The sequence below is a fragment of the Arachis ipaensis genome, chromosome B5 (assembly GCF_059453495.1).
Source record: "Arachis ipaensis isolate K30076 ecotype BB chromosome B5, ASM5945349v1, whole genome shotgun sequence".
Classification (NCBI taxonomy): Eukaryota; Viridiplantae; Streptophyta; class Magnoliopsida; order Fabales; family Fabaceae; genus Arachis; species Arachis ipaensis.
The window spans coordinates 73694727-73707597 of record NC_142440.1 but is presented as its reverse complement, the minus strand read 5'-3'; positions in this window follow the sequence as shown (position 1 = coordinate 73707597).

The window sequence follows — 12871 nt, the reverse complement described above, 5'->3', positions numbered from 1 at the left end:
CAGCGTAGAACTGACGTTCAACGCCCTTTTGCGTCATCTAAACTCGGCCAAATTATAGACTATTATATATTGCTGAAAAGCCCTAGATGTCTACTTTCCAACGCAATTGGAAGCGCACCATTTTGAGTTCTGTAGCTCCAGAAAATCTACTTTGAGTGAAGGGAGGTCAGAATCCAACAGCATCAGCAGTCCTTCTTCTACCTTTGAATCTGATTTTTGCTCAAGTCCCTCAATTTCAGCCAGAAAATACCTGAAATCACAGAAAAACACACAAACTCATAGTAAAGTCCAGTAATGTGAATTTAACATAAAAACTAATAAAAACATCCCTAAAAGTAACTAGATTCTACTAAAAACATACTAAAAATAATGCCAAAAAGCGTATAAATTATCCGCTCATCACATATGCGTGCGGACTATCGCCGCACCTAACATCATACTAACTTGCATATGCGTGCGGACTACCGTCGCATCTAATTTCATATCTACTTCCTTGTTCTTGCATATCATACTGCATTGTTACTAACTTTTACTTTCTCGCCTTCTTCCCTTTTTCCCTCCTTGATCCGCTATATATATATATATATATATGTTTTTAACTAAAAGTGTTTTGAAAGGTTATGTGATTTTAAGTTTTATCCGGGCTCCTATCTTAGTATTAAATATATTTAGAGTCGTCGTAATGTCTGATTTATCAGAGATGGCGCAGCCGGAAGCGTGATATTCTGATAGTGAGGGTGTTGTAATTTCACCCTTATAGACATTGAGAACAAGTTGAAAAGTCACAATAAGAGTCTTAAATATTTTCAATCTATGCCATATCCCGGTTTGGATGCATGTTCAACTGATTTGATGACAATAAGAGTGAATCGGCTAATATATGATGAGCTTTGTTATGATAGACGTAGACTCTCAGATGAACACAACATTCAATTGTCACATCTAATTGATGGGAAAAAAGGTGTATACGAACAAGATATGGATACTGTTAACAAAAAGGAAGGTGGAGTTTTCTTCGTATACGGATATGGTGGTACAAGAAAGACATTTGTATGGAAGACTTTAGCATCTGGGTTAAGATCTAAAGGTTAAATAGTATTAACTGTAGCATCAAGCGGAGTACCATCTTTGCTACTACCTGGTGGAAGGACAGCTCATGCACGTTTTGCAATCCCTTAAATCTCAACATGAATCATAAAATAAGAAAGTCCATTAGCTGATTTGCTGATTAAGACGAAGCTAATAATATGGGATGAAGCTCCCATAGTAAACAGATATTGTATAGAAACTCTTGATAGGACAATGCAAGATATTTTGAGGTTTAACAACTCAAGAAGTGAGGAACAACCATTTAGAGGGAAGACAATTATGTTTGGAGGAGATTTTAGACAAATATTACCCGTGATACCCAAAGGGACTAGACAGAAGATTGTAAATACAATAATTAATTCATCATACATTTGGAATAGCTATAAGTTGATGTCACTTACCAAGAACATGCACCTACAAGGGGCAAATGGCAATCAAAGTTGTAGAGAACTAAAGGAGTTCACAGATTGGATTTTAAGCATTGGAGATGGGAGATGTGTATGGATGGAGAGGACAATGTTAAAATTCCAAATGACATCCTGATAAAAGAGTGGGATTATCCTATTGTTGCTATTTGTAGAGAAATTTACCCAGAAATGATGGGCAAAATGAACTGTGACATGCAAGTTGAAGATCGAGCTATTATCGCTCCTACATTGGAGTTGGTTGATGAAATCAATAGGTACATGATGAGTTTAAACCTAACTGAAGCACAAATATATTTCAGTAGTGATAAAGTATGCCCTACGGAGAACAATAATGACATATTAGCTTCTGTCCACATTCTTAAACTCCTAAACATAATTAGGTGCTCTGGGGTGCCAAACAATGACTTAACACTTAAGGTAGGTACTCCTGTCATGTTACTACAAAATATCGATCACTCTACAGGTTTATGCAATGGGACCCGGATGGTTCTCACAAAGCTTAGAAAACACATATTAGAAGCCAAAAGCATCTTAGGAAAAAATGCAGGTCAAAAGGTGTTCATTCCAAGGATGACTTTAAGCCCATCCGACCATAGGATGCCATTCAAATTCCAACACAGACAATTTCCTATCATGGTATCTTATGTAATGACTATTAATAAAAGTCAAGGTCAATCGTTATCGAAAGTTGGGTTGATATTAAAAAAGTCTGTTTTCACCCATGGACAATTGTATGTTACCATTTCAAGGGTTACAAATAAAAAAGGTCTAAAGATACTTCTATGTCAATGATGATGATAGAGTTAGGGAGACCGACAACATGATTTACAAAGAGGTTTTTAGAAATCTTGAATTAGGAATCACAAGTGCTCTGATTTACCAATGCATACAATCCTAGGTACATTCTATGTAGCTAATAGCTAATTTTGTTTATTATTTTTATCGCTCATATTACAAGAATTTCTTAAATCCAAAATAAGTTGTATAGTACAAATTATCATCATGCCAATGTATAGAACACATTAGCCTATTGACTCAGTGTTCCGGGAGTTACTTGAAACTGGGGGGTCGACCTCGGAGGAGGTCTTCTGGGTTAGTCGGGGTGTCGTGTTCGACTTGTTGGAGTAGGAGGCACTGCTGGTCCTTGTTCACCAGAGGGGGGTGGTACCTAAAAGAGACTCCGATGCATACGGGCTTTAGGCAGGCTTTTTTTTTTGTAGAATTGGAGTATGAGTTATACCTTGGTGCTCCAGTGTATTTATAGCAGTGTTGAGTGACCTTTCTTGAGATAAGTTTGTTATTTTATCTTATCTTTTGTGGGTGAGATCACCTATCTTTGGCTAACCGCCTTCTAGTGGGCGGCGTCCTTTTTGGGCCTTCTTGGGCCTTCGTTTTGCCCGAGCTCTTTGCGAAGAGTTCGTTTGGTCGACCAACCTTTAAAGAGGTCGGTTATGGCGCTTTAAACCGATCCGGACCTCACAGCTCGGTCAGGGTATGAACAGTGCCCCTGCTTGAGCTTCGATCTTCCCATGAGATCGTGCTTCTAGGCTTCGATATCTTTTGCCCTAAGCTTTTTCCTTCGTTTTCTGAGGCTTCGAAGCGTTGGTGTAGTTCGCTTGTGATTATGTACGCTTGCTGCCGCTGTTTTCTTTCTCCTTGCAGGTTGGTGCTTTGCTTTGCACCCTTTCGCAGTTTATGTGTTTTAATTGTAGTTCTTCTTTGTTCTTTACTACTGCATGCTTTTCCTTTTGCAAAAAAGTTTTCATCTTGCTGAGCTTTTGTTTGAAAAGGTTGAAGCTTTCTGGTCTTGGGCTTTTCGCGTTTTTGTTTGCTGGAAGGGTTAAGGTTTTGATTTCCATTGACTTTCCTTGGTGTTTCTTCCTTTCTGTATTTGCATTGCCTCCAAAAGGGTGTCCCTGGGGTTTAATAGTGATCTTCGAGCCTTGGGGTGCCCTTTTCGTTGTTGTGTTTTTGTTGGCTGTTGGTTGCTTTTGCATTCTGATTCTGTCCGAGTTACTTGGTGGTGACCATTCTTCCATTTTCTTGGTGTAGGTGTAGTTTTCTATGTCTTCACGTAGAAATATCGTTGAGATGTCTACAAAGATCCCCCCTGGTATAGCTGACTAGTTAGATTCTATAATGTTGATGTGTGTTACTGTGGCCGGCCTGGAGTATTGTGAGAAACTTAGGAAATTTCATAGGATCTGTAGTAGTAGGGATGATGAAAAGAACTACGAGCTGGTGTCGCCCGACCCCAAGGAGAGGGTTAGTTTTCCACCCTTAGATCGGGCAGAGCGTCCCTTCTTCTATGCCTATGACTATTTCTTTTCCCAACTAGGTATTACCCTTCCTTTTACCACATTTGAGACTGAAGTTTTATGGAACTGCAATGTGGCCCCGTCGCAGCTTCACCCGAACTGTTGGGCTTTTATGAAGATTTTCCAGTTGTTGTGCTAAGAGCTGGGTGTCCGACCTACCCTATCTATTTTCCTTTACCTGTTTGTGTTGAGGGGGCGGCCAAGAAGAAGGCTTCTTGGATTTCTTTCCGGGCTACCCAGGGAAAGAAAGTTTTTTCTATGTTTGATAACTCTTTTTGGGATTTTAAGAACTTTTATTTCTAAGTCTGAGCTGTTGAAGGTGTCCATCCCTTCTTCTTAGATGAGAACGAAGAGCCGTCCTTCCCTCTTTGGTGGCAGAAGAATCCTGTAGTTCTTAAGTATTCATGGGAGAGTCTAGATGATGTAGAGAGGGCCTTTGTAGGTGTCTTAAAGGAGCATTGGGGGGAGCCTCCCCATCTGGACACGAAGAGGTTTTTAGGAGATCTCGCCCTCTTTCGTTCTGAGCTAGGTAGCTCCTGACTTCTTTATAAGGCGATCTTCTCTTGTTACTTTATTTGCTTATTGCGTAACTGTTTCTATGGTTCCTTTATTCTTTTTCAGAGATGGTGGCCAATTCTCATTCAATGAAGTTCCTCAAGAAGACCAAGAAAATAGTGGCTGCGCAAAATATTCAGAATAAGACGTCAGGGGATGGTTCTAGTCAGGTTCCTCTGAAGAATCCGGAGTCCGACCCTCAGGGTCCGAGGAAGGTCATCCTGACCCCTCGAGTTCGGACGGTTCCTACTAAGCCTCCTTTGGTGACTTCTGGTGCTGCCTCCTCCCCTACTTCATCTGGTCCTCCTCCCAAGAAGCCGAGGACTGCCGGGACTTAGAATTTGGATGATAAAGACTTTGATGGTGTGGCTTTCACTTCAGAACTTATTGCCCCTTATGGAAAGGTTCCTACGGATGATGTGTCGATCATTCACCATCTTGACTTTATATCAAGCAATAGCATCCGGATGGCTAATATTAGTGCTGCCTTGTCTCGGGTTGTTAAAGAGTCTCCTGTGCGTGCTACCAAGGCTTTTCTTGAGGAGGCTAAGGCCAATTATGATAGGGTGGAGAGTTTGAGGCGAGAGTGGGAGGCCAATAGTGTTGGATTGGAGCTTACAGTGGAGAAGGAGAAGGCTAGGGCCACTACTGCAGAGGCGGCCGCTAACTTGGCTGAAGATATAGCCAAAAAGGCTAAGGAGAGTTATACTTGGGCCTATGGCGAGTTGTTGGAGACTAGGGAGAGGCTTCGGTCTGCTTAGGATGACTATGCTGAGCTCTAGGGTCATGTGGTTAATGGTATGACTGCGTTCTATGAAAATTTGAAGGCCTAGGTCTGAATTCTTGCTCTCGATGTCGACCTCTCCCTATTCAACATGGACAACATTGTGGAGGATGGGAAAATTGTGCTTGCTCCTGACGATGATGATGAGGCTCCTCCTTTAGTGTCAACAGCCAAGGCTTCTGCAGCCCCTCCTGCTGGGTCGTCCGCAGTTCCTTCCGCCGAGGTCATCCCTCCTGGTCCTGAGCCCGACGTGGAAATCTTGAATGGCCCGGATGGAGTTGTTGGAGCTACTCCGATCTTGGTTATTCCTCCTTCTCCTAAAGATGCTGCCACTGGGGCGAAGCTGGATCCTTTATAGTTCTCTTTTTCATATCTCTTTTATTATGTGTTGATGTGGTCCGACCTGTGGACCTTTTGAACTTTGGTTTTGTAACTCTTTTGGGATGAATTTTCTGACACTTCACCTAGTTACTTTTTAGCAACTTTTGTCTTTAATCAAAAACACTTTTAACTCATGGGTTACCTTCGGGCAGCCCTTGAGCCTTTATTGTTTTTATTTTTGTGTTTCAGTTCTTCTGGTGATGCACCGATTTGACTTTTGGCGAGGTGCTTTTATACCCCAGGATGTAGATGTTTGGGATCGTGCCTTGTTATAGTTGTGTTGACAACTTTCTGTTTTGGCGACGTCGTCCTTTATGGCTTGCTTTCCGGGCTTTTTAGTCGGTTTCCAACAACTTTTTAGGTAGCGTTCTCATATAGAACCTTTTTAGTCCTGTATCGAGGTCGCGCTCTCGCCCTTTTAAGTAGTGTCCCCTTTTTTTTTGGACTTGTACCTTATGGTTGAGCACTTCAGGCCTAGGTTTTTCAACCTTCTTTGGCCTTTGCGTGGTGTTGTTCCCTTTTTAGTGATCCTTTCATTAGTCCGACTTCTCTGTCGGGCCTTTTCAAGTTATTTTTAGCAATCCCATTTTTAGTTCGACCTCCTCAAGCCGCTTTGTACGAGTTACTTTTTATAACCACTTGCATTAACTTTGACTTTCGACGCTTCACCTTGCCGACCTTACCTTGGTCAGGCGATGAATTTTGCATTTCGAGCGTAAATTAATGTGTCTTGCTAGGAAAATTTTTTAGGGAATCTCAAATTTTTATTCAAGTAAAAAAATGAAAAATATAGATAAGAGTATGTACATATGAGGGCTTTCCCTAGTAGTCGGGCAGCTTTTAGGTCTTGGCCTGGTGCCTCATTAAAAATCCCTTTAGGGAAAAAGAGCGCCCCTTGGCCTGAGCCCTTTCTTCTAGCTGTAGTACCTCCTTAGGTTGCAGGCATGCCATGACCTCAGGAGCTACCGCCCTTGGAGGTCGGCCACCATATAGTAAGCTTTTTCTAGTACTTCTGTGACTCGATATGGCCCTTTCCAGTTGGCTGCTAGCTTCCCTTCTCCTGATTGACCTGTTCCGATATCATTTCGGATTAGAATGAGGTCGTCGGTGGTGAAGCTTCGTTGGATTACCTTCCGGTTGTACCTTGAAGCCATTTGACGCTTTAGTGCTTCCTCTCTAATCCGAGCTCTTTCTCGGACTTCTGGAAGTAGGTTGAGTTCTTCCCTTTGTGCTTGGGAGTTGGTATCTTTATTATAGAAGATCACTCTAGGGGTTCTTTCCTCTACCTCTACGGAAATTATTGCCTCCATTATGTAAGCAAATCGGAAGGGTGATTTTCTGGTGGTGGAGTATGGTGTTGCTCGGTATACCCATAGGACTTGTGGGAGCTATTCAGCCCAGGCTCCTTTTGCGTCCTGAAGTCTGCGTTTTAACCCTGCCAATATAACTTTGTTGGTGGCTTCCGCCTGTCCGTTGGCTTGTGGGTGTTCCACCGAGGTTAACTGGTGCTTGATTTTTCGATCAGCTGCCAGGTTTCTAAAGCCCGTGTCGGTGAATTGAGTACCATTGTCCGTGGTGATGGAGCATGGGACCCCAAATCTTGTGACGATGTTTCTGTATAGAAACTTCCGACTTCTTTGAGCGGTGGCGGCGGCCAATGGCTCTGCCTCAGTCCACTTTGTGATGTAGTCTATTCGTACAAAGAGGAAGTTGACTTGTCCTGATCCCTGGGGGAATGGTCCGAGGAGGTCGAGCCCCCACTTCGCGAACGGCCAGGGTGAAGTAACACAGATGAGCCCCTCGGGTGGGGCGATATGAAAGTTGGAGTGCTTCTGGCATGGGGGGCATGTCTTAACGAACTCTATTGCTTCCTTTTGCAAGGTCGGCCAGAAAAAACCAGCTCGGAGTACCTTTTTGGAGAGAGCTTGCGCCCTGAGGTGGTTGCCGCACATGCCACTGTGGATTTCTTCTAGGACTTCCTTTGTGGAGGAGGTCGGGACGCATTTTAGGAGGGGTGTTGAGATCCCTCTCCTGTATAGGACGTTGTGCACTAGGGTGTAATACTGTGCCTCTCACATGAGTTTTTTTGCCTCCTTTTTATCTGTAGGGAGTGTTAAGGACTTGAGGTAGCTGATTATGGGAGTCATCCACCCTTGGTCCTGGTCCGATATACTCAAGACCTTCTCTTCTTCTGAGGTTGATGGATTTTGTAGTGTTTCTTGGATGAGGCTTCTATTGTTGTCTCCTGGTTTGGTGCTGGCTAGTTTTGAAAGTGCATTGGCTCGGGCATTTTGTTCCCGGGGTATATGTCGGATCTCGTATCGCATGAATTTTCTGAGCTGTTATCGGGTCTTGTCTAGAAATTTTTTCCTGGTGAGATCTTTTTCCTGGTAGCTTCCTTCTATTTGTGAGGTGAATACTTGTGAATCACTAAAGATGGTAAGTTTTTGTGCTCTGACTTCCCTAGCCAGCTTCAAACCAGGTAGTAAGGCTTCATACTCGGCTTAATTATTTGAGGCGGAAAAATTGAACCTTAAGGAGAGTTCGAGTTGTGTCCCTTGGTTGCTTTCCAGGATGACGCCGGCTCCACTCCCGGCTTTGTTTGATGAGCCGTCGACGTAGACGTTCAACTCGATGGGGTCCCTAGGGCGTCGGTGTACTCTGCGACAAAGTCGGCCAGGTATTGGGATTTGATGGCTGTTCGAGCTTCGTATTTGAGATCGAACTCGAACAGTTCTACTGCCAATTGTAGGATTCTTCCGGCCACGTCTGTTTTCTGAAGGATCCCTTTCATGGGTTGGTTGGTTTGTAGTCTAATGGTGTGAGCTTGAAAGTATAGTCGAAGCCGTCGGGAAGTAAGTATAAGGGCGTAGGCGAACTTTTCTATCTTTTGATAGTTTAGTTCAGCCCCTTGTAAAGCCTTACTGATAAAGTAGATGGGTTGTTGTTCGTTCTCGTCCTCTCTGACTAGGGCCGAGGCTATCGCCCGATTTCCCACGGCGAGGTATAGGATAAGTTCTTCTCCTTGTCGAGGTCGAGTCAGGATAGGTGGTTGCCCCAAGAAAGTTTTGAAGTCTTGGAAGGCTTGTTCGCATTCTGGAGTCCATTCGAACTTCTTTCCTTTCCTTGGGGTTGCATAGAAAGGGAGAGATCTTATGGCCGATCCGGCTAGGAACCTAGATAGGGCCACTAGCCTTTCGTTTAGCTGTTATACCTCCTTAATGCAGGTCGGGCTTTTCATGTTGAGTATAGCCTGGCATTTATCTAGGTTTGCTTCAATCCCTCTCTGGGTGAGCATGAACCCTAGGAATTTTCCAACTTCCATCGCAAAAGTGCACTTTGTGGGATTTAGTCTCATCCCGTGCTTTCTTATGGTGCCAAACACTTCAGTGAGGTCGGGTAGCAGCTTTTCTTCCCTTTGCTTTTTACCAGCATGTCATCTACGTAGACTTCCATCAGCTTCTCGATGTGGTTGGCAAATACTTTGTTCATCAACCTCTGGTATGTAGCCCCGCATTCTTGAGTCCAAATGGCATGACTACGTAGCAGTAGTTTGCCTTTAGGGTTAAGAACGAGGTTTTTTCTTGGTCAGGTTGATGCATTGGGATCTGGTTGTATCCCGAGTAGGCATCCATGAAGGAGAGGTATTTGTACCTTGACGAGGCATCGACTAAGGTGTCGATGTTCGGGAGGGGGTAGAGATCTTTGGGGCAGGCTTTTTTGAGATCGGTGTAGTCTACACACATTCGCCATTTTTCATTTGGCTTTTTGACCAGTACGATGTTGGCCAGCCATAGGGAGTACTTCACTTCGCTTACGAAACCTGCCTCCGGCAAGGCTTGTACCTGTTTTTCTACGACTTGTGACCTTTCTAGCCCGAGCTTTCTACGCTTTTGTTGCACTGGTCGGGATCCAGGGTATACCGCTAGTTTGTGGCACAATAATCTGGGATCTATGCCGGGCATGTCTGCGGCCTTCCAAGCGAAGAAGTCGGAGTTGTCCTTTAGGAGCTTTATTAGTAGCTCCTTTAGGTCTTCTTTTAGGTTTGCACCGATGTTTGTTGTTTTGTCTCTGGTGTCTCCAATTTGGACCTCCTCTGTCTCTCTTATTGGTTGCGAACGAAGTTCTTCTCGAGCCCGGGCTCTCCTGAGTTCAATGGTATTGGATTCTTTTTCACTGGGGTTGCCTTTTAGGTTCAGGCTTTCATTATAGCAGCACTGTGCGAGCTTTTGATCTCCTTTGATGGTGGCTATCCCTTCTGGAGTTGGAAACTTCATGCATAGGTGTGGGGTGGAGACTACCGCCGTGAGCTGATTTAGTGTGGTTCGACCTATGAGGGCGTTGTATGCGGAGTTCACGTCGACTACAATGTAGTCTATACTCAGTGTTCTGGACTTCATTCCTTTTTCAAAGGTCGTGTGCAGTGGGATGTACCCGAGTGGTTGGATTGGGGAATCTCCCAATCCAAACAGGCGGTTGGAATATGCTTTGAGTTCTTTTTCTTGCAGTCCGAGTTTGTCGAAGGCGGATTTGAATAGGATATCTACAGAGCTTCCTTGGTCAACCAGCGTTCGGTGGAGATTGATATCGGCGAGTATGATGCCCGCGGCATCTTCTTTGGTGAAGGCGATGGGGGAGAGGTTGGGTGACCTATCCCCATCCCCGAGATGGTATACATCTTTAGGATGTCTTTTCCGGGATGATTTGGAGATTTCTCCTCCTGTGAATCCTCCGTTGATCATATGAACGTGCCTTTGTAGGGTGTGAAGAGGTCGTTCAGCTCGTCCCTCTTCTTCATCCCTGCTTCTCTTTTTTGGCTCGTCCGTTCTGTTGGCTAGGAATCGGTCTAACTTTCCTTCTCGGGCTTATTTTTCTGTGACGTTCTTCAAGTCGTAGCACTCATTAGTGGGGTGTCCGTACACCCGGTGGTATTCGCAGTACTCGGTCCGATTTCCTCCCCTTTTGTGCTTGATTGGGAGAGGCGGTGGGATCTTTTCTGTGTTGCATATTTCTCAGTAGACATCTGCAAGGGATACCCGAAGAGGGGTATAGTTGTGGTATTTCCTGGGCTTCTCTGCGAATTGGTCTTCCTTTTTTCTGGACTCCTTATCCTTATCCTGAGGTGTGTAAAAGAATCCAGTATTGGAGGTTTCTCCTAATCAGAAGTTCTCCTCCATATTGATATACTTCTCAGCCCGTTCTTGTACCTCGTTTAGAGATGTTAGATGCTTCTTGGATATGGAGTGGCTAAAGGGTCCTTCTCGTAGGCCGTTGATGAGTCCCATAATGGCCGCCTCTGTAAGGAGATTCTGTATGTCAAGGCATGCTTTGTTGAATCTTTCTATGTAGTTGCGGAGGCTTTCCTGATCTCCTTGTTTAATCCCTGGCAGGCTTGGGGCGTGTTTAGCTTTATCCTTTTGTATGGAGAACCTAGCTAGGAATTTTTTGGCGAGGTCTTCAAAGCTTGTGATCGATCTCGGAGGCAAGCTGTCAAACCATTTTATTGCCGTTTTTGTCAGGGTGGTCGAGAAGGCCTTGCAACGGGTTGCGTCTGAGGCATCTGTGAGGTACATCCGACTTCTGAAGTTGCTGAGGTGGTGGCTTGGATCGGATGTACCATCATACAGGGTCATGTCAGGAGCTTTGAAGTCCTTTGGGACTTTAGCTTTCATGATTTCTTTTGTGAACAGATCTTGATCCTTGTGGGGGCCGTTTTCATGGTTGGATCGAGTGGTTTTGGTTTTCAATTCGGCTTCGAGTTTTAGGAGCTTGTCTTCCAGTTCTCGACGTCGTCTTGTTTCTCTCCGAATATCTCGCTCAGCTTCTCATTGACGCTCGGCTTCTTGTTCGAGCTGTTTGAGGCGATCCTGCTGTTCACGGATGGCGTCCAAGATTTCTGTGTTCTGAAGTTATTTGTCTTCTCTTGGACTGGTGTGCTTCCTTTGGGGAGGCTGGTATACCATCCGTGTTTTTGGCTGGTGTTCCTTCTTCTAATCCGGAGTTATGGTCATTGGTAAGGTTGTTTGCCATGATGATGAGATGACTTCCAGGTCCCCGGCAACGGCGCCAATGTTTCGCGGGTTACCTGAAACTAGGGAGTCGACCTCGGAGGAGGCCTTTTGGCTTGGTAAGGGCTGCTGTGTCCGACTTGTTGGAGTAGGAGGCGCTGCTGGTCCTTGTTCACTGGAGGGGGGTGGTACCTGCATGAGACTCCGATGCTTAAGTCAGTACGGGCTTTAGGCAGGCTTTTTTTGTAGAATTAGAGTATGAGTTATACCTGGGTACTCCAGTGTATTTATAGCAGTGTTGAGTGACCTTCCTTGAGATAAGCTTGTTATCTTATCTTATATTTTGTGGGTGAGATCACCTATCTTTGGCTACCCGCCTTCTAGTGGGCGGCATCCTTTTTGGGCCTTCTTGGGCCTTCGTTTTGCCCGAGCTCTTTGCGAAGAGCTCGTTTGGTCGACCAACCTTTAAAGAGGTTGGTTATGGCGCTTTAGTCCAATCCGGACCTCACAGCTCGGTCAGGGTATGAACAGTGCCCCTGCTTGAACTTCGATCTTCCCATGAGATCGTGCTTCTAGGCTTCGATATCTTTTGAGGAAGTCGTGCTCAAGCCTCTATTAAACAATTGATTAGATGCAAACAATTACTCTGTTGCTTGCGGCAATTCTTCTTATAAGTGTAAGATCTATTTTCAAAACGAGGGTGTTTTACGGTATGGAGAGGAAGAGTTAGTGTAATAAATCCTCATTGAATGACTATCAAACAATGTCATAAATGCAGGTTGGTAGTAATAATTGCTAAATGCCAAAAAAGAATGGATGAAGGAGGTGTCCATGTGTGTGGCGTGTGTCTTGGGGAGTTTTGGGAGGGGGAGGGGGAGGATTTGGTGGTGAAAAATTGGTTAGATGCTTACAACTATTCAAATTCAAATACATTTTCAAAAGTTACATGTTTACCCCGAAATTGAAGGAGGAGTATTCTGCATGTGAAAATAAAATTAAACCCAACACTTTAGTAAAGTAATGCTATTTAGCATGTGTTTGGATTAAAGTTTATAAATGAGAGTTTGTATAAAATTGATTTTACAAACTTGATTTTTATAAAAAGTGAGTTTGTATAAAGTTTGATTATAATTTCTTTTCAAAGAAGGGAGAAAGAGAGAAGACCGAGAGTGACCCAGCAGAAGAACACGGTCAGCATGCAATGTAACACCCTATCACACCAAGCTTTACGCTTAAGCCGTAAACCCAAGGTGGTGTGATATTATGACCTTTAAAATAAAATATATACATAATAGTATTGGAAAGAGA